At 46.3% G+C, this 18659-nt stretch overlaps 2 non-coding genes and 33 pseudogenes across 2 annotated transcripts; 15 read left to right on the top strand and 20 right to left on the bottom strand.

Annotated features, from left to right (window-relative positions):
• Nucleotides 1-124: 124 nt before the first annotated feature.
• LOC148260554 (5S ribosomal RNA) lies at nt 125-243 on the bottom strand (annotated as a pseudogene).
• Nucleotides 244-449: 206 nt separating this feature from the next.
• On the bottom strand, nt 450-567 carry LOC148260553 (5S ribosomal RNA; annotated as a pseudogene).
• A 210-nt stretch (nt 568-777) lies between these two features.
• LOC148260552 (5S ribosomal RNA) lies at nt 778-896 on the bottom strand (annotated as a pseudogene).
• A 203-nt stretch (nt 897-1099) lies between these two features.
• LOC148260551 (5S ribosomal RNA) lies at nt 1100-1217 on the bottom strand (annotated as a pseudogene).
• A 560-nt stretch (nt 1218-1777) lies between these two features.
• LOC148260550 (5S ribosomal RNA) lies at nt 1778-1896 on the bottom strand (annotated as a pseudogene).
• A 205-nt stretch (nt 1897-2101) lies between these two features.
• On the bottom strand, nt 2102-2220 carry LOC148260549 (5S ribosomal RNA; annotated as a pseudogene).
• A 561-nt stretch (nt 2221-2781) lies between these two features.
• On the bottom strand, nt 2782-2900 carry LOC148260548 (5S ribosomal RNA). Its single transcript, XR_015819986.1, has one exon. It is a non-coding gene; the product is annotated as a 5S ribosomal RNA (ribosomal RNA).
• Nucleotides 2901-3109: 209 nt separating this feature from the next.
• On the bottom strand, nt 3110-3228 carry LOC148260547 (5S ribosomal RNA; annotated as a pseudogene).
• A 529-nt stretch (nt 3229-3757) lies between these two features.
• LOC148260546 (5S ribosomal RNA) lies at nt 3758-3875 on the bottom strand (annotated as a pseudogene).
• Nucleotides 3876-4435: 560 nt separating this feature from the next.
• Nucleotides 4436-4554, bottom strand: LOC148260545 (5S ribosomal RNA; annotated as a pseudogene).
• Nucleotides 4555-4758: 204 nt separating this feature from the next.
• Nucleotides 4759-4876, bottom strand: LOC148260544 (5S ribosomal RNA; annotated as a pseudogene).
• A 562-nt stretch (nt 4877-5438) lies between these two features.
• LOC148260543 (5S ribosomal RNA) lies at nt 5439-5557 on the bottom strand (annotated as a pseudogene).
• A 205-nt stretch (nt 5558-5762) lies between these two features.
• Nucleotides 5763-5881, bottom strand: LOC148260542 (5S ribosomal RNA; annotated as a pseudogene).
• Nucleotides 5882-7353: 1472 nt separating this feature from the next.
• LOC148260541 (5S ribosomal RNA) lies at nt 7354-7472 on the bottom strand (annotated as a pseudogene).
• Nucleotides 7473-7978: 506 nt separating this feature from the next.
• On the top strand, nt 7979-8097 carry LOC148260540 (5S ribosomal RNA; annotated as a pseudogene).
• Nucleotides 8098-8306: 209 nt separating this feature from the next.
• LOC148260539 (5S ribosomal RNA) lies at nt 8307-8425 on the top strand (annotated as a pseudogene).
• A 208-nt stretch (nt 8426-8633) lies between these two features.
• LOC148260538 (5S ribosomal RNA) lies at nt 8634-8751 on the top strand (annotated as a pseudogene).
• A 202-nt stretch (nt 8752-8953) lies between these two features.
• Nucleotides 8954-9072, top strand: LOC148260537 (5S ribosomal RNA; annotated as a pseudogene).
• A 209-nt stretch (nt 9073-9281) lies between these two features.
• Nucleotides 9282-9400, top strand: LOC148260536 (5S ribosomal RNA; annotated as a pseudogene).
• An 884-nt stretch (nt 9401-10284) lies between these two features.
• Nucleotides 10285-10403, top strand: LOC148260535 (5S ribosomal RNA; annotated as a pseudogene).
• A 537-nt stretch (nt 10404-10940) lies between these two features.
• LOC148260534 (5S ribosomal RNA) lies at nt 10941-11059 on the top strand (annotated as a pseudogene).
• A 205-nt stretch (nt 11060-11264) lies between these two features.
• Nucleotides 11265-11383, top strand: LOC148260533 (5S ribosomal RNA; annotated as a pseudogene).
• Nucleotides 11384-11588: 205 nt separating this feature from the next.
• Nucleotides 11589-11707, top strand: LOC148260532 (5S ribosomal RNA; annotated as a pseudogene).
• A 917-nt stretch (nt 11708-12624) lies between these two features.
• Nucleotides 12625-12742, top strand: LOC148260531 (5S ribosomal RNA; annotated as a pseudogene).
• Nucleotides 12743-12946: 204 nt separating this feature from the next.
• On the top strand, nt 12947-13065 carry LOC148260530 (5S ribosomal RNA; annotated as a pseudogene).
• Nucleotides 13066-13274: 209 nt separating this feature from the next.
• On the top strand, nt 13275-13393 carry LOC148260529 (5S ribosomal RNA; annotated as a pseudogene).
• Nucleotides 13394-13926: 533 nt separating this feature from the next.
• LOC148260528 (5S ribosomal RNA) lies at nt 13927-14045 on the top strand (annotated as a pseudogene).
• Nucleotides 14046-14592: 547 nt separating this feature from the next.
• On the top strand, nt 14593-14711 carry LOC148260527 (5S ribosomal RNA; annotated as a pseudogene).
• A 209-nt stretch (nt 14712-14920) lies between these two features.
• LOC148260526 (5S ribosomal RNA) lies at nt 14921-15039 on the top strand (annotated as a pseudogene).
• Nucleotides 15040-15621: 582 nt separating this feature from the next.
• On the bottom strand, nt 15622-15740 carry LOC148260525 (5S ribosomal RNA; annotated as a pseudogene).
• A 563-nt stretch (nt 15741-16303) lies between these two features.
• Nucleotides 16304-16422, bottom strand: LOC148260524 (5S ribosomal RNA; annotated as a pseudogene).
• Nucleotides 16423-16631: 209 nt separating this feature from the next.
• LOC148260523 (5S ribosomal RNA) lies at nt 16632-16750 on the bottom strand (annotated as a pseudogene).
• A 206-nt stretch (nt 16751-16956) lies between these two features.
• Nucleotides 16957-17074, bottom strand: LOC148260522 (5S ribosomal RNA; annotated as a pseudogene).
• Nucleotides 17075-17635: 561 nt separating this feature from the next.
• Nucleotides 17636-17754, bottom strand: LOC148260521 (5S ribosomal RNA; annotated as a pseudogene).
• Nucleotides 17755-18387: 633 nt separating this feature from the next.
• LOC148260520 (5S ribosomal RNA) lies at nt 18388-18506 on the bottom strand. Its single transcript, XR_015820749.1, has one exon. It is a non-coding gene; the product is annotated as a 5S ribosomal RNA (ribosomal RNA).
• Between the last annotated feature and the right edge of the window lie 153 nt (nt 18507-18659).

Raw genomic sequence — 18659 nt, 5'->3', positions numbered from 1 at the left:
GCATCTCTCTTTCTCGTTCTAATATCAAGTAATATGCTCCGGCACCGTGACTCACCTTTGCAAATGAATCAGCGGTTTATAATTCCATTCGCGCGTAACGTCGAACAACCCATCCAAAGCAAAATAGGTGCAACACGAGGGCTTCCCAGGTGGTCACCCATCCGAGTACTACTCTCGCCCAAGCACACTTAATTGCGGAGTTCTGATGGGATCCGGGGCTTTAGTGCTGCTATGATCGCACCTCTTTAATTCCGCGCTGCAAATACATACACTCCTTCTCCTTTCTTCCCCCTCCCGTCAATTGTTTCCTTGTGCATTCACACTGCACCTCTCATTCTCGTTCTAATATCGATTAAAATGCCCCTGCTTCTTGACTCACATTTGCGTATAAACCAGCGGACCCTAATTCCAGTCGCGCGTAACGTCGAACGACCCGTCTGAAAAAAAAATTGTTGCGATACGAGGACTTCCCAAGAGGTCATCCATCCGAGTACTACTCTCGCCCAAGCACGCTTAACTGCAGAGTTCTGATGGGATCGAGTGCATTAGTGCTGGCATGATGCCACTTGTTTAATTTCATGCTGTAAATACATAAACTCCTTCTCCTTTCTTCCCCCTCCCGTCATTTGTTTCCTTGTGCGTGCGCACTGTACCTCTCGTTCTCGTTCAAATATCAAGTAAAATGCCACGGCGCAGTGACTCACATTTGCGAATATATCTGCAAACCATAATTAAAGTCGCGTGTAACGTCGAACGGCACATCTGAAAAAAAGAAAATAGGTGCAACACGAGAACTTCCCAGGAGGTAACCCATCATTTTACTACTTACGCCAAAGCACACTTAACTGCGAAGTTCTGATGGGATCCTGTGCATTTGTGCTGGTGTGACCGCACCTGTTTAATTTCGTGCTGAAAATACATACACTCCTTCTTCCCTCCCCCATCTCATCATTTGTTTCCTTGTGCGTTCACACTGCACCTCTCATTCTCCTTCTAATATCGATTAAAATGCCCCTGATTCTTGACTCACATTTGCGTATAAACCAGCGGACCATACTTTCAGTCGCGCGTAACGTCGATCGACTCATCTGAAAAAAAATGGTTGCAATACGAGGACTTCCCAAGAGGTCACCCATCCAAGTACTACTCTCGCCCAAGCACACTTAACTGCAGAGTTCTGATGAGATCCAGTGCATTAGTGCTGGTATGATGCATCTTGTTTAATTTTGCGCTTTAAATACATACACTCCTTCTATTTTCTTCCTCCTCCCGTCATTTGTTTCCTTGTGCGTGCGCACTGCACCTTCCGTACTCGTTCTAATATCAAGTAAAATGCCACGGCGCCGTGATTCACATTTGCGAATAAACCTGCGGACCATAAATCAAGTCGCGCGTAACGTCGAAAGAATCATCTGCAAAACGATGGGTGCAACACGAGGACCTCCCAAGAAAATGGGTGAAATATAAGGACTTCGCAGGAGGTCACCCATCCTAGTACTTTTCTCGCCCAAGCACCCTTAACTGCGGAGTTCTGATAGAATCCGTTGCATTAGTGCTGGTATGATCCCTCATGTTTCATTCTGCACTGCAAATACATACACTCTTTCTCCTCCCATCCCCCACCCTTTCATTTGTTTCCTTGTGCGTGCACTCTGCATGTCTCTTTCTCGTTTTAATATCAAGTAATATGCCCCGGCACCGTGACTCAACTTTGCAAATGAACCTGCAGTTTATAATTCCATTCGCGCGTAACATCGAACAACCCATCTGAAAAAAATAGGTGCAACACGAGGGCTTCCCAAGTTGTCACCCATCCGAGTACTACTCTCGCCCAAGCACACTTAAGTGCGGAGTTCTTATGGGATCCAGGACTTTAGTGCTAGTATGATCGCACCTGTTTAATTTCGCGCTGCAAATACATACACTCCTTCTCCTTTCTTCCCCCTCCGGTCATTTGTTTCCTTGTGCGTTCATACTTCACCTCTCATTCTCGTTCTAATATCGATTCAAATGCCCCTGCTTCTTGACTCACATTTGTGTATAAACCAACGGACCCTAGTTCCAGTCGCGCGTAACGTCAAACGACCCGTCTGAAAAAAAATTGGTGCGACACGAGGATTTCCCAAGAGGTCACCCATCCGAGTACTACTCTCGCCCAAGCACACTTAATTGCGGAGTTCTGATGGGATCCGGTGCATTACTACTGGAATGATTCCACCTGTTTAATTTCCCGCTGCAAATACATAAACTCATTCCCCTTTCGTCCCCCTCTCGTCATTTTTTTCCTTGTGCGTGTGCACTGCAGCTCCCGTTCTCGTTCTAATATCAAGTAAAATGCTACAGCGCCGTGACTCACATTTGCGAATAAACCTGAGGACCATAATTCAAGTCGCGCATAACATCAAAAGAATCATCTGCAAAAAAATGGGTGCAACACGAGGACTTTCTAAGAAAATGGGTGAAATATAAGGACTTCGCAGGAGGTCACCCATCCTAGTGCTACTCTCGCCCAAGCACCCTTAACTTGCGGAGTTCTGATAGAATCCGTTGCATTGGTGCTGGTATGATTGCTCATGTTTCATTCTGCGCTGCAAATACATAAACTTTTTCTCCCTCCATCCCCCCTCCCGTCATTTGTTTCCTTGTGCGTGCACTCTGCATCTCTCATTCTCGTTCTAATATCGATTAAAATGCCCCTGCTTCTTGACTCACATTTGCGTATAAACTAGTGGACTCTAGTTCCAGTCGCGCGTAACGTCGAACGACCCATCTGAAAAAAAATTGGCGCGACACGAGGACTTCCCAAAAGGTCACCCATCCGAGTACTACTCTCGCCCAAGCACACTTAACTGCGGAGTTCTGATGGGATCCGGTGCATTAGTGCTGGTATGACCGCACCCATTTAATTCCACGCTGCAAATACATAAACTCCTTCTCCTTTCTTCCCCCTCCCGTCATTTGTTTCCTTGTGCGTGCGCACTGCACCTCTCGTTCTCGTTCAAATATCAAGTAAAATACCACGGCGCCGTGACTCACATTTGCGAATAAATCTGCGAACCATAATTAAAGTCGCGCGTAACGTCAAACGGCACATCTGAAAAAAAGAAAATGGGTACAACACGAGAACTTCCCAGGAGGTAACCCATCATTGTACTACTTTCGCCAAAGCACACTTAACTCTGGAGTTCTGATGGGATCCGGTGCATTTGTGCTGGTGTGACCGCACCTGTTTAATTTCGTGCTGAAAATACATACACTCCTTCTTCCCTCTCCCCCTCCCATCATTTGTTTCCTTGTGCGTTCACACTGCACCTCTCCTTCTCGTTCTAATATCGATTAAAATGCCCCTGATTCTTGACTCACATTTGCGTATAAACCAGCTGACCATAGTTCCAGTCGCGTGTAACGTCGAACGACCCATCTAAAAAAAAAATTGTTGCGATACGAGGACTTCCCAACAGGTCACCCATCCGAGTACCATTCTCTCCCAAGCACACTTAACTGCAGAGTTCTGATGGGATCCAGTGCATTAGTGCTGGTATGATGCCACTTGTTTAATTTTGCGCTTCAAATACCTACACTCCTTTTCTTTTCTTCCTCATCCCGTCATTTGTTTCCTTGTGCGTGCGCACTGCACCTCCCGTACTCGTTCTAATATCAAGTAAAATGTCACGGCGCCGTGACTCACATTTGCGAATAAACCTGCGGACCATAATTAAAGTCGCACGTAACGTCGAACGACCCGTCTGAAAAAAAATTTGTGCGACACGAGGACTTCTAGGAGGTCACCCATCCGAGTATTAATCTCGCCCAAGCACACTTCACTGCGGAGTTCTGATGGGATCTGGTGCATTAGTGCTGGTATGATCGCACCTGTTTAATTTCGCGCTGCAAATACATAAACTCATTCCCCTTTCTTCCCCCTCCCGTCATTTGTTTCCTTGTGCGTGCGCACTGCACCTCCCGTTCTCGTTCTAATATCAAGTAAAATGCTACAGTGCCGTGACTCACATTTGCGAATAAACCTGAGGACCATAATTCAAGTCGCGCGTAACGTCGAAAGAATTATCTGCAAAAAAATGGGTGCAACACGAGGACCTCCCAAGAAAATGGGTGAAATATAAGGACTTCCCAGGAGGTAACCCATGCTAGTACTACTCTCGCCCAAGCACCCTTACCTACGGAGTTCTGATAGAATCTGTTGCATTAGTGCTGGTATGATCGCACCTGTTTCATTTCGCGCTGCAAATACATAAACTCTTTTTCCTTTCTTCCGCCTCCCGTGATTTTTTTCCTTGTGCGTGCGCACTGCACCTCTCGTTCTCGTTCAAATATCAAGTAAAATGCCACGGCGCCGTGACTCACATTTGCGAATAAATATGCGGACCATAATTAAAGTCGCGCATAACGTCGAACGGCACATCTGAAAAAAAAATGGGTGCAACACGAGAACTTCCCAGGAGGTAACCCATCATTGTACTACTTTCGCCAAAGCACACTTAACTTCGGAGTTCTGATGGGATCCGGTGCATTTGTGCTGGTGTGACCGCACCTCTTTAATTTCGTGTTGAAAATACATACCCTCCTTCTTCCCTCCCCCCCTCCAATCATTTGTTTCCTTGTGCGTTCACACTGCACCTCTCCTTCTCGTTCGAATATTGATTAAAATGCCCCTGATTCTTGACTCACATTTGCGTATAAACCAGCGGACCATAGTTCTAGTCGCGCGTAATGTCGAACAACCAATCTGAAAAAAAATTGTTGCGATACGAAGACTTCTCAAGAGGTCACCCATCCGAGTACTACTCTCGCCCAAGCACACTTAACTGCAGAGTTCTGATGGGATCCAGTGCATTAGTGCTGGTATGATGCCACTTGTTTAATTTTGCGCTTCAAATACATACACTCCTAATCTTTTCTTCCTCCTCCCGTCATTTGTTTCCTTGTGCGTGCGCACTGCACCTCCCGCACTCGTTCTAATATCAAGTAAGATGCCACGGTGCCGTGACTCACATTTGCGAATAAACCTGCGGACCATAAATCAAGTCGCGCGTATCGTCGAAAGAATCATCTGCAAAAAAATAGGTACAACACGAGGACTTCCTAAGAAAATGGGTGAAAGATAAGGACTTCGCAGGAAGTCACCCATCCTAGTGCTACTCTCGCCCAAGCACCCTTAACTTGCGGAGTTCTGATAGAATCCGTTGCATTAGTGCTGGTATGATCCCTCATGTTTCATTCTGCATTGCAAATACATACACTCTTTCTCCTCCAATCCCCCCTCCCGTCATTTTTTCCTTGTGCGTGTACTCTGCATCTCTCTTTCTCGTTCTATTATCAAGTAATATGCCCCGGCACCGTGACTCACCTTTGCAAATGAACCAGCGGTTTATAATTTCATTCGCGCGTAACGTCGAACAACCCATCCGAAAAAAAAATAGGTGCAACACGAGGGCTTCTCAGGTGGTGACCCATCCAAGTACTACTCTCGCCCAAGCACACTTAACTGCGGAGTTCTGATGGGATCCGGACCTTTAGTGCTGGTATGATCGCACCAGTTTAATTTTGTGCTGCAAATACATACACTCCTTCTCATTTCTTCCCCCTCCCGTCATTTGTTTCCTTGTGCGTTCACACTTCACCTCTCATTCTCGTTCTAATATCGATTAAAATACCACTACTTCTTGACTCACATTTGCGTATAAACCAGCGGACTCTAGTTCCAGTCGCGCGTAACGTCGAACGACCCGTCTGAAAAAAAATTGGTGCGACACGAGGACTTCCCAAGAGGTCACCCATCCGAGTACTACTCTCGCTCAAGCACACTTAACTGCGGAGTTCTGATGGGGTCCGGTGCATTAGTGCTGGTATGATCGCACCGGTTTAATTCCGCGCTGCAAATACATAAACTCCTTCTCCTTTCTTCCCCCTCCCGTCATTTGTTTCCTTGTGCGTGCGCACTGCACCTCCCGTACTCGTTCTAATATTAAGTAAAATACCACGGCGCCGTGACTCACATTTGCGAATAAACCTGCGGACCATAAATCAAGTCGCGCGTAACGTCGAAAGAATCATCTGCAAAAAGATGGGTGCAACACGAGGACCTCCCAAGAAAATGGGTGAAATATAAGGACTTCGCAGGAAGTCACCCATCCAAGTGCTACTCTCGCCCAAGCACCCTTAACTTGCGGAGTTTTGATAGAATCCATTGCGTTAGTGCTGGTATGATCGCACCTGTTTCATTTCGTGCTGAAAATACATACACTCCTTCTCCTTCCCTCCCCCTCCCATCAATTGTTTCCTTATGCGTTCACACTACACCTCTCCTTCTCGTTCTAATATCGATTAAAATGCCCCTGCTTCTTGACTCACATTTGCGTATAAACCAGCGGACCCCAGTTCCAGTCGCGCGTAACGTTGAACGACCCGTCTGAAAAAAAATTGGTGCGACACGAGGACTTCCCATGAGGTCACCCATCCGAGTACTACTCTCGCCCAAGCACACTTAGTGCTGGTATGATCGCAACCATTTAATTCCGCGCTGCAAATACATAAACTCCTTCTCTTTTCTTCCCCCTCCCGTCATTTGTTTCCTTGTGCGTGCGCACTGCACCTCTCGTTCTCGTTCAAATATCAGGTAAAATGCCACGGCGCCGTGACTCACATTTGCGAATAAATCTGCGGACCATAAATCAAGAGGTCACCCATCCGAGTACTACTCTCGCCCAAGCACGCTTAACTGCAGAGTTCTGATGGGATCCAGTGCATAAGTGCTGGTATGAGGCCACTTGTTTAATTTTGCGCTTCAAATACATACACTCCTTCTCTTTTCTTCCTCCTCCCGTCATTTGTTTCCTTGTGCGTGCGCACTGCACCTCCTGTACTCGTTCTAATATCAAGTAAAATGCCACGGCGTTGTGACTCACATTTGCGAATAAACTTGCGGACCATAAATCAAGTCGCGCGTAACGTCGAAAGAATCATCTGCAAAAAAATGGGTGCAACACGAGGACTTCACAAGAAAATAGGTCAAATATAAGGACTTCGCAGGAGGTAACCCATGCTAGTACTACCCTCGCCTAAGAACCCTTACCTATGGATTTCTGATAGAATCCGTTGCATTAGTGCTGGTATGATCGCACCTGTTTCATTTCGCGCTGCAAATACATACACTCCTTCTCCTTTCTTCCCCCTCCCGTCATTTGTTTCCTTGTGCGTGCGCATTGCACCTTTCGTTCTCGTTCAAATATCAAGTAAAATGCAACGGCGCCGTGACTCACATTTGCGAATAAATCTGCGAACCATAATTAAAGTCGCGCGTAACGTCGAACGGCACATCTGAAAAAAAGAAAATGGGTGCAACACGAGAACTTCCCAAGAGGTAACCCATCATTGTACTACTTTCGCCAAAGCACACTTCACTGCGGAGTTTTGATGGGATCCGATGCATTTGTGCTGGTGTGACCGCACCTGTTTAATTTCGTTCTGAAAATACATACACTCCTTCTTCCCTCCCTCCCTTCCATCATTTGTTTCCTTGTGCGTTCACACTGCACCTCTCCTTCTCGTTCACAGTCTGCACGCACAAGGAAACAAATGACGGGAGGAGGAAGAAAAGAGAAGGAGTGTATATATTTGAAGCGCAAAATTAAACAAGTGGCATCATACTAGCACTAATGCACTAGATCCCATCAGAACTCTGCAGTTAAGTGTGCTTGGGCGAGATTAATACTCGGATGGGTGACCTCATGGGAAGTCCTCCTATCGCAACAATTTTTTTTCAGATGGGTCGTTCGACGTTACGCGCAACTGGAACTATGGTCCGCTGGCTTATACGCAAATGTGAGTCAAGAAGCAGGGGCATTTTAATCAAAATTAGAACGAGAAGGAGAGGTGCAGTGTGAACGCACAAGGAAACAAATCATGGGAGGGGGGGGAGGGAAGAAGGAGTGTATGTATTTTCAGAACGAAATTAAACAGGTGCGGTCACACCAGCACAAATGCACCGGATCCCATCAGAACTCCGTAGTTAAGTGTGCTTTGGCGAAAGTAGTACAATGATGGGTTACCTCCTGGGAAGTTCTCGTGTTGCACCCATTTTCTTTTTTTCAGATGTGCCGTTCGACGTTACGCGCGACTTTAATTATGGTCCGCAGATTTATTTGCAAATGTGAGTCACGGCGCCGTGGCATTTTACTTGATATTTGAACGAGAACGAAAGGTGCAGTGCGCACGCACAAGGAAACAAATGACGGGAGGGGGAAGAATGGAGAAGGAGTGTGTGTATTTGCAGCGCGAAATTAAACAGGTGCGATCATACCAGCACTAATGCACCGGATCCCATCAGAACTCCGCAATTAAGTGTGTTTGGGCGAGAGTAGTACTCGGATGGTTGACCTCCTGGGAAGTCCTCGTGTTGCACTAATTTTTTTTTTCAGACGGGTCGTTCGGCGTTACGCGCGACTTGATTTATAGTCCGCAGGTTTATTCGCAAATGTGAGTCACGGCGCCGTGGCATTTTACTTGATATTAGAACGAGTACGGGAGGTGCAGTGCGCACGAACAAGGAAACAAATGACGGGAGGAGGAAGAAAAGAAAATGAGTGTATGTATTTGAAGCGCAAAATTAAACAAGTGGCATCATACCAGTACTAATGCACTGGATCCCATCAGAACTCTGCAGTTAAGCGTGCTTAGGCGAGAGTAGTTCTCGGATGGGTGACCTCTTGGGAAGTACTCGTATCGCAACAATTTTTTTTCAGATGGGTCGTTCGACGTTACGCGCGACTGGAACTATGGTCCGCTGGTTTATACGCAAATGTGAGTCAAGAATCAGGGGCATTTTAATCGATATTAGAACGAGAATGAGATGTGGAGTGTGAACGCACAAGGAAACAAATGATGGGAGGGGGGGAGGGAAGAAGGAGTATGTATTTTCAGAACGAAATTAAACAGGTGCGGTCACACAAGCACAAATGCACCGGATCCCATCAGAACTCCGCAGTTAAGTGTGCTTTGGCGAAAGTAGTACAATGATGGGTTACCTCCTGGGAAGTTCTCGTGTTGCACCCATTTTCTTTTTTTCAGATGTGCCGTTCGACGTTACGCGCGACTTTAATTATGCTCCGCAGATTTATTCGCAAATGTGAGTCACGGCGCCGTGGCATTTTACTTGATATTTGAACGAGAACGAGAGGTGCAGTGCGCATGCACAAGGAAACAAATGACGGGAGGGGGAAGAAAGGAGAAGGAGTTTATGTATTTGCAGCGCGAAATTAAACAGGTGCGATCATACCAGCACTAATGCACCGAATCCCATCAGAACTCTGCAATTAAGTGTGCTTGGGCGAGAGTAGTACTCGGATGGTTGACCTCCTGGGAAGTCCTCGTGTCGCACTAATTTTTTTTTTCAGACGGGTGGTTCGATGTTACGCGCGACTGGAACTAGGGTCCACTGGTTTATAAGCAAATGTGAGTCAAGAAGTAGGGGCATTTTAATCGATATTAGAAAGAGAATGAGAGATGCAGAGTGCACGCACAAGGAAACAAATGACGGGAGGGGGGATGGAGGGAGAAAAAGTGTATGTATTTGCAGCGCAAAATAAAACATGAGCAATCATACCAGCACCAATGCAACAGATTCTATCAGAACTCCGCAAGTTAAGGGTGCTTGGGCGAAAATAGCACTAGGATGGGTGACCTCCTGCGAAGTCCTTATATTTCACCCATTTTCTTAGGAAGTCCTCGTGTTGCACCCATTTTTTTGCAGATGATTCTTTCGACGATACGCGCGACTTGAATTATGGTCCTCAGGTTTATTTGCAAATGTGAGTCACGGCGCCGTGGCATTTTACTTGATATTAGAACAAGTACGGGAGGTGCAGTGCGCACGCACAAGGAAACAAATGACGGATGAGGAAGAAAAGAGAATGAGTGTATGTATTTGAAGCGCAAAATTAAACAAGTGGCATCGTACCAGCACTAATGCACTGGATCCTATCAGAACTCTGCAGTTAAGTATGCTTTGGCGATAGTAGTACTCGGATGGGTGACCTCTTGGGAAGTCCTCGTATCGCAACAATTTTTTTTAGATGGGTCGTTCGACGTTACGCGCGACTGGAACTATGGTCCGCTGGTTTATACGCAAATGTGAGTCAAGAATCAGGGGCATTTTAATCGATATTAGAACGAGAAAGAGAGGTGCAGTGTGAACGCAGAAGGAAACAAATGATGGGAGGGGGGGAGGGAAGAAGGAGTGTATGTATTTTCAGCACGAAATTAAACAGGTGCGGTCACACCAGCACAAATGCACCGGATCCCATCAGAACTCCGCAGTTAAGTGTGCTTTGGTGAAAGTAGTACAATGATGGGTTACCTCCTGGGAGGTTCTCGTGTTGCACCCATTTTCTTTTTTTCAGATGTGCCGTTCGACGTTACGCGCGACTTTAATTATGGTCCGCAGATTTATTCGCAAATGTGAGTCACGGCGCCGTGGCATTTTACCTGATATTTGAACGAGAATGAGAGGTGCAGTACGCACGCACAAGGAAACAAATGACGGGAGGGGGAAGAAAGGAGAAGGAGTTTATGTATCTGCAGCGCGAAATTAAACAGGTGCGATCATACCAGCATAAATGCACCATATCCCATCAGAACTCCGCAGTTAAGTGTACTTTGGTGAAAGTAGTATAATGATGGGTTACCTCGTGGGAAGTTCTCGTGTTGCACCCATTTTCTTTTTTTCAGATGTGTCGTTCGACGTTATGCGCGACTTTAATTATGATCCGCAGATTTATTCGCAAATGTGAGTCACGGCGCCGTGGTATTTTACGTAATATTTGAACGAGAACGAGAGGTGCAGTGCGCACGCACAAGGAAACAAATGACGGGAAGGGGAAGAAAGGATAAGGAGTTTATGTATTTGCAGCGCGAAATTAAACAAGTGCGATCATACCAGCACTAATGCACCGGATCCCATCAGAACTAAGCAGTTAAGTGTGCTTGGGCGAGAGTAGTACTCGGATTGGAGACCTCCTGGGAAGTCCTCTTATTGCACTAATTTTTTTTTTCAGACGGGTCGTTCGACGTTACGCGCGACTGGAACTATGTTCCGCTGGTTTATACGCAAATGTGAGTCAAGAAGCAGGAGAATTTTAATCGATATTAGAACGAGAAGGAGAGGTGCAGAGTGAACGCACAAGGAAACAAATGATGGAAGGGGGGAGGGAAGAAGGAGTGTATGTATTTTCAGCACGAAATTAAACAGGTACAGTCACACCAGCACAAATGCACCGCATCCCATCAGAACTCCGCAGTTAAGTGTGCTTTGGCGAAAGTAGTACAATGATGGGTTACCTCATGTGAAGTTCTCGTGTTGCACCCATTTTTTTTCAGATGTGCCGTTCGACGTTACGCGCGACTTTAATTATGGTCCGCAGATTTATTCGCAAATGTGAGTCACGGCGCCGTGGTATTTTACGTAATATTTGAACGAGAACGAGAGGTGCAGTGCGCACGCACAAGGAAACAAATGACGGGAAGGGGAAGAAAGGATAAGGAGTTTATGTATTTGCAGCGCGAAATTAAACAAGTGCGATCATACCAGCACTAATGCACCGGATCCCATCCGAACTAAGCAGTTAAGTGTGCTTGGGCGAGAGTAGTACTCGGATTGGAGACCTCCTGGGAAGTCCTCGTGTCGCACTAATTTTTTTTTCAAACGGGTCGTTCGACGTTACGCGCGACTGGAACTAGGGTCCACTGGTTTATACGCAAATGTGAGTAAAGAAGCAGGGGCATTTTAATCGATATTAGAACGAGAAAGAGAGATGCAGAGTGCACGCACAAGGAAACAAATGACGGGAGGGGGGGTGGAGGGAGAAAAAGTGTACGTATTTGCAGCGCAGAATGAAACATGAGGAATCGTACCAGCACCAATGCAACGAATTCTATCACAACTCCGCAAGTTAAGGGTGCTTGGGCGACAGTAGCAGTAGGATGGGTGACCTCCTGCGAAGTCCTTATATTTCACCCATTTTCTTGGGAGGTCGTCGTGTTGCACCCATCTTTTTGCAGATGATTCTTTCGATGTTACGCGCGACTTGATTTATGGTCCGCAGATTTATTCGCAAATGTGAGTCACGGCGCCGTCGCATTTTACTTGATATTAGAACGAGTACGGGAGGTGCAGTGCGCACGCACAAGGAAACAAATGACGGAATGAGGAAGAAAAAAGAATGAGTGTATGTATTTGAAGCGCGAAATTAAACAAGTGGCATCATACCAACACTACTGCACTGGATCCCATCAGAACTCTGCAGTTAAGTGTGCTTGGGCGAGAGTAGTACTCGGATGGGTGACCTCTTGGGAAGTCCTTATATTTCACCCATTTTCTTGGGAGGTCCTCGTGTTGCACCCATCTTTTTGCAGATGATTCTTTCGACGTTACGCGCGACTTGATTTATGGTCCGCAGGTTTATTCGCAAATGTGAGTCACGGCGCCGTGGCATTTTACTTGATATTAGAACGAGTACGGGAGGAGCAGTGCGCACGCACAAGGAAACAAATGACGGGAGAAGGAAGAAAAAAGAAGGAGTGTATGTATTTGAAGCGCAAAATTAAACAAGTGGCATCATACCAGCACTAATGCACTGGATCCCATCAGAACTCTGCAGTTAAGCGTGCTTGGGCGAGAGTAGTACTCGGATGGGTGAGCTCTTGGGAAGTCCTCGTATCGCAACAATTTTTTTTCAGATGGGTCGTTCGACGTTACGCGCGACTGGAACTATGGTCCGTTGGTTTATACTCAAATGTGAGTCAAGAATCAGGGGCATTTTAATCGATATTAGAACGAGAATGAGAGGTGTAGTGTGAACGCACAAGGAAACAAATGATGGGAGGGGGGGAGGGAAGAAGGAGTGTATGTACTTTCAGCACGAAATTAAACAGGTGCGGTCACACCAGCACAAATGCACCGGATCCCATCAGAACTCCGTAGTTAAGTGTGCTTTGGCGAAAGTAGTACAATGATGGGTTACCTCCTGGGAAGTTCTCGTGTTGCACCCATTTTCTTTTTTTCAGATGTGTCGTTCGACGTTACGCGCGACTTTAATTATGGTCCGCAGATTTATTCGCAAATGTGAGTCACGGCGCCGTGGCATTTTACTTGATATTTGAACGACAACGAGAGGTGCAGTGCGCACGCACAAGGAAACAAATGACGGGAGGGGGAATAAAAGTGAAGGAATTTATGTATTTGCAGCGCAAAATTTAACAGTTGCTATCATACCAGCACTAGTGCACCGGATCCCATAAGAATTCTGCAGTTAAGTGTGCTTGGGCGAGAGTAGTACTCGGATGGGTGACCTCCTGGGAAGTCCTCGTGTTGTATTAATTTGTTTTTTTAGATGGGTCGTTCGACGTTACGCGCGACTAGAACTAGGGTCCAATGGTTTATACGCAAATGTGAGTCAAGAAGCAGGGGCATTTTAATCGATATTAGAACGAGAAGGAGAGATGCAGAGTGCACGCACAAGGAAACAAATGACGGGAGGGGGGATGGAGGGAGAAAAAGTGTATGTATTTGCAGCGCAGAATGAAACATGAGCAATCATACCAGCACCAATGCAACAGATTCTATCAGAAATCCGCAAGTTAAAGGTGCTTGGGCGAGAGTAGCACTAGGATGGGTGACCTCCTGCGAAGTCCTTATATTTCACCCATTTTTTTGCAGTTGATTCTTTCGACGTTACGCGCGACTTGAATTATGGTCCTCAGGTTTATTCGCAAATGTGAGTCACGGCGCAGTAGCATTTTACTTGATATTAGAACGAGAACGAGAGGTGCAGTGCGCACGCACAAGGAAACAAATGACGAGAGGGGGAAGAAAGAGGAATGAGTTTATGTATTTGCAGCGCAAAATTAAACAGCTGCGATCATACCAGCACTAATGCATCGGATCCCATCAGAACTCCGCATTTAAGTGTGCTTAGGCGAGAGTAGTACTCGGATGGGTGACCTCCTAGGAAGTCCTCGTGTCGCACTAATTTTTTTTTTTCAGACGGGTCGTTCGACGTTACGCGCGACTGGAACTAGGGTCCACTGGTTTATACGCAAATGTGAGTCAAGAAGCAGGGGCATTTTAATTGATATTAGAACGAGAAAGAGAGATGCAGAGTGCACGCACAAGGAAACAAATGACGGGAGGGGGGATGGAGGGAGAAAAAGTGTATGTATTTGCAGCGCAGAATGAAACATGAGCAATCATACCAGCACCAATGCAACGGATTCTATCAGAACTCCGCAAGTTATGGGTGATTGGGCGAGAGAAGCACTAGGATGGGTGACCTCCTGCGAAGTCCTTATATTTCACCCATTTTCTTAGGAAGTCCTCGTGTTGCACCCATTTTTTTGCAGATGATTCTTTCGACGATACGCGCAACTTGATATTCGCAAATGTGAGTCACGGCTCCGTAGCATTTTACTTGATATTAGAACGAGCACGGGAGGTGCAGTGCGCACGCACAAGGAAATAAAAGACGGGAGGGGGAAGAAATGAGAAGGAGTTTATGTATTTGCAGCGCAGAATTAAACGGGTGCAATCATACCAGCACAAATGCAACGGATCCCATTATAACTCCGCAGTTAAGTGTGCTTTGGCGAAAGTAGTACAATGATGGGTTACCTCCTGGGAAGTTCTCGTGTTGCACCCATTTTCTTTTTTTCAGATCTGCCGTTCGACGTTACGCGCGACTTTAATTATGGTCTGCAGATTTATTCGCAAATGTGAGTCACAGCGCCGTGGCATTTTACTTGATATTTGAACGAGAACGAGAGGTGCAGTGCGCACGCACAAGGAAACAAATGACGGGAGGGGGAAGAAAGGAGAAGGAGTTTATGTATTTGCAGCGCAAAATTAAACAGGTTCGATCATACCAGCACTAATGCACCAGATCCCATCAGAATTCCGCAGTTAAGTGTGCTTGGGCGAGAGTAGTACTCGGATGGGTGACCTCCTGGGAAGTCCTCGTGCCGCAATAATTTTTTTTTCAGACGGGTCGTTCGACGTTACGCGCGACTAGAACTAGGGTCCACTGGTTTATACGCAAATGTGAGTCAAGAAGCAGGGGCATTTTAATCGATATTAGAACGAGAGGGAGAGTTGCAGAATGCACGCACAAGGAAACAAATGACGGGAGGGGGGATGGAGGGAGAAAAAGTGTATGTATTTGCAGCGCAGAATGAAACATGAGTAATCATACCAGCACGAATGCAACGGATTCTATCAGAAATTCGCAAGTTAAGGGTGCTTGGGCGAGAGTAGCACTAGGATGGGTGACCTCCTGCGAAGTCCTTATATTTCACCCATTTTGTTAGGAAGTTTTCGCGTTGCACCCATTTTTTTTGCAGATGATTCTTTCGACGATACGCGCGACTTGAATTATGGTCCTCAAGTTTATTCGCAAATGTGAGTCACGGCGCCGTGGCATTTTACTTGATATTAGAATGAGTACGGGAGGTGCAGTGCGCACACACAAGGAAACAAATGACGGGAGGAGGAAGAAAAGAGAAGGAGTGTTTGTATTTGAAGCGCAAAATTAAACAAGTGGCATCATCCGAGTCCTTGTGCGACACGAGGACTTCCCAGGAGGTCACCCATCCGAGTACTAATCTCGCCCAAGCACGCTTAACAGCGGAGTTCTGATGGGATTCGGTGCATTAGTGCTGGTATGATCGCACCTGTTTAATTTTGCGCTGCAAATACATAAACTCATTCCCCTTTCTTCCCCCTCCCATCATTTGTTTCCTTGTGCGTGCGCACTGCACCTCCCGTGCTCGTTCTAATGTCAAGTAAAATGCTACGGTGCCGTGACTCACATTTGTGAATAAACCTGTGGACCATAATTCAAGTCGCGCGTATCGTCGAAAGAATCATCTGCAAAAAAATAGGTACAACACGAGGACTTCCTAAGAAAATGGGTGAAATATAAGGACTTCGCAGGAAGTCACCCATCCTAGTGCTACTCTCGCCCAAGCACCCTTAACTTGCGGAGTTCTGATAGAATCCGTTGCATTGGTGCTGGTATGATTGCTCCTGTTTCATTCTGCGCTGAAAATACATACACTTTTTCTCCCTCCATCCCCCCTCCCGTCATTTGTTTCCTTGTGCGTGCACTCTGCATCTCTCTTTCTCGTTCTAATATCGATTAAAATGCCCCTGGTTCTTGACTCAAATTTGCGTATAAACCAGTGGACCCTAGTTCCAGTCGCGCGTAACGTCGAACGACCCGTCTGAAAAAAAAAATTAGTGCGGCACGAGGACTTCCTAAGAGGTCACCCATCCGAGTAATACTCTCGCCCAAGCACACTTAACTGCGGAGTTCTGATGGGATCTGGTGAATTAGTGCTGGTATGATCAAACCTATTTAATTTTGCGCTGCAAATACATAAACTCCTTCTCCTTTCTTCCCCCTCCCGTCATTTGTTTCCTTGTGCGTGCACACTGCACCTCGCGTTCTCATTCAAATATCAAGTAAAATGCCACAACGCCGTGACTCACATTTGCGAATAAATCTGCGGACCAAAATTAAAGTCGCGCGTAACGTCGAACGGCACATCTGAAAAAAAGAAAATGGGTGCAACACGAGGACTTCCCATGAGGTAACTCATCATTGTACTACTTTCGCCAAAGCACACTTAACTGCGGAGTTCTGATGGGATCCGGTGCATTTGTGCTGGTGTGACCGCACCTGTTTAATTTCGTGCTGAAAATACATACACTCCTTCTTCCCTTCCCCCATCCCATCATTTGTTTCCTTGTGCGTTCACACTGCACTTCTCCTTCTCGTTCTAATATCGATTAAAATGCCCCTGATTCTTGACTCACATTTGCGTATAAACCAGCGGACCATATAGTTCCAGTCGCGCGTAACGTCGAACGACCCATCTGAAAAAAAATTGTTGCGATACGAGGACTTCCCAAGAGGTCACCCATCCGAGTACTACTCTCGCCCAAGCACACTTAACTGCAGAGTTCTGATGGGATCCAGTGCATTATTGCTGGTATGATCCAACTTGTTTAATTTTGCGCTTCAAATACATACACTCCTTCTCTTTTCTTCCTCCTCCCGTCATTTGTTTCCTTATGCGTGCGCACTGCACCTCTCGTACTCGTTCTAATATCAAGTAAAATGCCACGGCGCCGTGACTCACATTTGCGAATAAACCTGAGGACCATAATTCAAGTCGCACGTAACATCGAAAGAATCATCTGCAAAAAGATGAGTGCAACACGAGGACCTCCCAAGAAAATGGGTGAAATATAAGGACTTCGTAGGAGGTCACCCATCCGAGTACTTTTCTCGCCCAAGCACCCTTAATTGCGGAGGTTTGATAGAATCCGTTGCATTAGTGCTGGTATGATCCCTCATGTTTCATTCTGCACTGCAAATACATACACTCTTTCTCCTCCCATCCCCCCTCCCGTCATTTGTTTCCTTGTGCGTGCACTCTGCATCTCTCTTTCTCGTTCTAATATAAAGTAATATGCCCCGGCACCGTGACTCACCTTTGCAAATGAACCAGCGGTTTATAATTCCATTCGCGCGTAACCTCGAACAACCCATTCGAAAAAAATTAGGTGCAACACGAGGGCTTACCAAGTGGTCACCCATCCGAGTTCTACGCTCGCCCAAGCACACTTAACTGCGGAGTTCTGATTGGATCCGGAGCTTTAGTGCTGGTATGATCGCACCTGTTTAATTAAGCGCACTTAACTGTTGAGTTCTGATGGGATCTAGTGCATTAGTACTGGTATGATCGCACCCGTTTAATTTCGCGCTGCAAATACATAAACTCCTTCTCCTTTCTTCCCCATCCCGTCATTTGTTTCCTTGTGCGTGCGCACTGCACCTCCCGTGCTCGTTCTAATATCAAGTAAAATACTACGGTGCCGTGACTCACATTTGCGAATAAACCTGAGGACCATAATTCAAGTCGCGCGTATCGTCGAAAGAAGCATCTGCAAAAAAATTGGTGCAACACGAGAACTTCCTAAGAAAATGGGTGAAATATAAGGACTTCGCAGGAGGTCACCCATCCTAGTGCTACTCTCGCCCAAGAACCCTTAACTTGCGGAGTTCTGATAGAACCCGTTGCATTGGTGCTGGTATGATAGCTCATGTTTCGTTCCGCGCTGCAAATACATACACTTTTTCTCCCTCCATCCCCCCTCCCTTCATTTGTTTCTTTGTGCGTGCACTCTGCATCTCTCTTTCTCATTCTAATATAAAGTAATATGCCCCGGCACCGTGACTCACCTTTGCAAATGAACCAGTGGTTTATAATTCCATTCGCGCGTAACTTCGAACAACCCATCCGAAAAAAAAATAGGTGCAACACGAGGGCTTCTCAGGTGGTGACCCATCCGAGTACTAATCTCGCCCAACCACACTTAACTGCGGAGTTCTGATGGGATCCGGAGCTTTAGTGCTGGTATGATCGCACCTGTTTAATTTCGTGCTGGAAATACATACACTCCTTCTCATTTCTTCCCCCTCCCATCATTTGTTTCCTTGTGCGTTCACACTGCACCTCTCGTTCTCGTTCTAATATCGATTAAAATGCCCCTGCTTCTTGAATCACATTTGCGTATAAACCAG

Source organism: Carica papaya, chromosome 5, assembly GCF_054855325.1.
Source record: "Carica papaya isolate Zhongbai chromosome 5, ASM5485532v1, whole genome shotgun sequence".
Classification (NCBI taxonomy): domain Eukaryota; kingdom Viridiplantae; phylum Streptophyta; class Magnoliopsida; order Brassicales; family Caricaceae; genus Carica; species Carica papaya.
The sequence above is the reverse complement of the archived record's forward strand: the minus strand, read 5'-3'. Positions and strand labels throughout refer to the sequence as shown.